We start from the raw sequence: 3,011 nt of genomic DNA, 5'->3' as shown, positions 1-3,011 counted from the left end.
TAATGGAATTGTGCGTGCCTCAGGAGCACTGTATTGGGAGTAACCCAATAGATCTAAGCTCCCTGCAGGGGGAGATAGGACAAACCAATGTTATCCAACAGTGTGTGACCTCTAAAGCTGATAGAGGGGCTGTGTTCATTAGCTTGAATTTACTGTTACTTTTAGATTGGGGTTTATTGATTCTTGTGTTCTCTGTTATTTTTACAAGCTTTGGGGATATGTGATTGGAGTAGGAACTACTGGACTATTGACCTAATGTGGTTGGGGTAGCCAGGCTGCCCTCGTGAGAGTTTGGTATAAGAAGCCAAGACGTGGGTCCAGTGGAATATGAAAGAGGAGATTAACTGGTAGCTGTATGAGTGAACACGACCAAAAAACCCCACCCACTGCTGCCAGTCTACCTGTGGGGAAAGAGCCAAGTGTTGGCACAGATCCTGCTGTCACAGTTCAAGTCCCATTGCTCTTTTTCAAACTTCTAAAAACACAGGAAATGGTCCTTCTTGCCTAGGTGCTTATCTGGGCACCTGTGGCTGCAGAGAGGTCTCTGTTTGCTGTTAGCATGTGATACCGAAAAATTCTTTTCTTGTCTGATTGCTATTGCTAGGACTTCTAATATAATACTGAATATAAGACACAACATCCTTTCCCTTTGTCTGATCTCAGAGGCACAGCTTATCAGCATTGTTAATGATATTGGCTGTGGGCTTGTTATATATGGACATTATTGCATTAAAGAAGTTTCCTTTGACTCATATTTTGTTGAGGGTTTTTTTAATCATGAGTTTTGTTGAATTGTGAGAAAACTTTTCTCTACAGCTATTGATAAGATCATATGGATCTTCTCTCTCCTTTTATTGATATGGTATACTATCTTAATTGGTTACATGTTGAACCATCCTTGCAGCTCTGGTATTCCACTTAATCATGTTTTTGATATATTGCTATTTGATTCCATTTCCTAAAATGGGCCAGGGGTGGGGGGGATGAGTTTGCACTGGTGTTCATCAGTGAAATTGGTCTGAGATTTTTGTTTCTAGTATTGCTTTTATTGAATATTAGTTGGCTTTATAAAAACTGTCAGAGGAAAAAAATCTGGTAGAGGATAAAATAAAGGATTCCTATTTCTTCAATATTTTGAAAAGACTTAAGTAATGAAAGTCTTCTGAAAGTTTGATAGAATCACCAATGAACCACAACTTTTATTCTTAGAAAGATTCTTAATTGCTGTTTCAATTCCCTAGCTTGTGATTGGTTTGTTCAAATTTTCTACCTCCTGGTATTATTTCGATTTTTGTAAATTTAGGTATGAGATATGCTCTAGTCTGCGATCTATTCTGGAGAAAGTTCCATATGCACTAGAAGAATATGTCTTTATCTACTGGGAGATTAAGGGCCCTGTATATGTCCATTAATCAGAGTTTTTCTAAATACTCATTTAGAATGTTTGTATTTTTGCTGATATACTGTCTGGTTGATTTGTCTAATGGTGAAAGTAGAGTGTTGAAGTCTCCCACTATTACTGCATTTCAGTCAATGTGTTTCCTTACGTATATAAGCAGAAGCTTGAAAAAATATTGCTGACACTTCATTTGGTGCATATTTGTTGATGAGAGTTAGTACTTCTTGATCTATTGTTCATTTTGTCAATAAATAAGGTTATCCCTGTCTCTAAATATTTTCTTTAGATTGAATACAATTTGGTCTGATAAAAGTATGGCTACCTCAACTTTATTATTTTTTTACCACGGGCTTGCATTATTTTTTTCCATATTTTCAATCTGAGTCTGTATTTATCCTGTGAATTTAGGTGTGTTTCCTATAAGCAGCAAATAGATGGATTTTTTTTTTTCCGTATCCATCCAGCCCCTCTATGCCTGTTGACAGGAGAGTTTAGTCCATTGACATTCAGAAAGATTATTGATGTACAGGGCTGTGTTGCCATTTTCTGTGTGGGGTTTAGTTGTTTTTGCAATTGGCCATTTGCTTTTCATAGGAGGCCTTTCTGTAATACAGTCAGGATTGGTTTAATTATAGCAAATGTCACTAGCTCTTATTTGTTTGAGAATATTTTTATCCCTCCCTCAAATCTAAATAACAGGTTTCAGGGTAGTAGACTCTAGGCTAAAAGGTTGGGGTTTTTTCCATTCAATACTTTTAATATGTCATTCCACTTTTTTCTTGCTTGTGTGGTTTCATGTGGGTGATTTATTGGTTTTTTTATTTCCCTTTTATTTGAGGTTTTTCTTCTCTTGGTATTCTTTAAGTAGTCTCTCTCTCTCTTTCTCTCTCTCTCTCTCTCTCTCTGTTTTTTACCATACTGATTACTATATGTCTTTGTGTGCTATATTTGAGTCTCGGTTTCTTTTGTTTGATTCCCTTTGGGACTCTTGAATCTACGCAGAAGCTTACCTCCAGAGATTAGGAAAATTCTTTTTTCTTTTCTTTTGAATCACCGTGAGATACACAGTTGCAAAATTGTTTATGATAGTCTTCATCATACAATGTTCTAACACCCATCCCTTCACTAGTGTATAATTCCCTTCCACACTCCAGTCTCTCTCTCTCTCTCCTCATTTTCCTTTTAGCACTGTGGTTTGCAATACTGTTACTGAGATGGTATCATGCATATCATTATACCTCCTTTCAGAAGTTTGTATCCAGAGTGATCATTTCCAGCTATCATTGTCATAGTGTGCCCTCCTCTGGCCTAACTTCATGACCCCTCACCTTGGTGGCATGCTTGATTAGGGAAGTTCTGAGTTATTGTTTTGTCCACCAGTTTTTCTTCACCCTTCTCTTTTTTCTGTTCTTCTGACATTCTACAATTTGGAGATATTCTTCTTCCTGTTATCCATTAAGTATCTTACATTCATTTTGATTCTTCTACTTCTCTTTTCTTATGCTACTTCATTACTGCTGATGACTTGTATTCAAGTTGACTGATACATACAGCTCTCTACATTCAAAACTGTTACTGTGACTTGCTATTATATTCTTTAACTCCTTCAATT

This window comes from Sorex fumeus, unplaced genomic scaffold, assembly GCF_029834395.1.
Source record: "Sorex fumeus unplaced genomic scaffold, SorFum_2.1 ptg000014l, whole genome shotgun sequence".
NCBI classification, from domain to species: Eukaryota; Metazoa; Chordata; class Mammalia; order Eulipotyphla; family Soricidae; genus Sorex; species Sorex fumeus.
The sequence above is the reverse complement of the archived record's forward strand: the minus strand, read 5'-3'. Positions refer to the sequence as shown.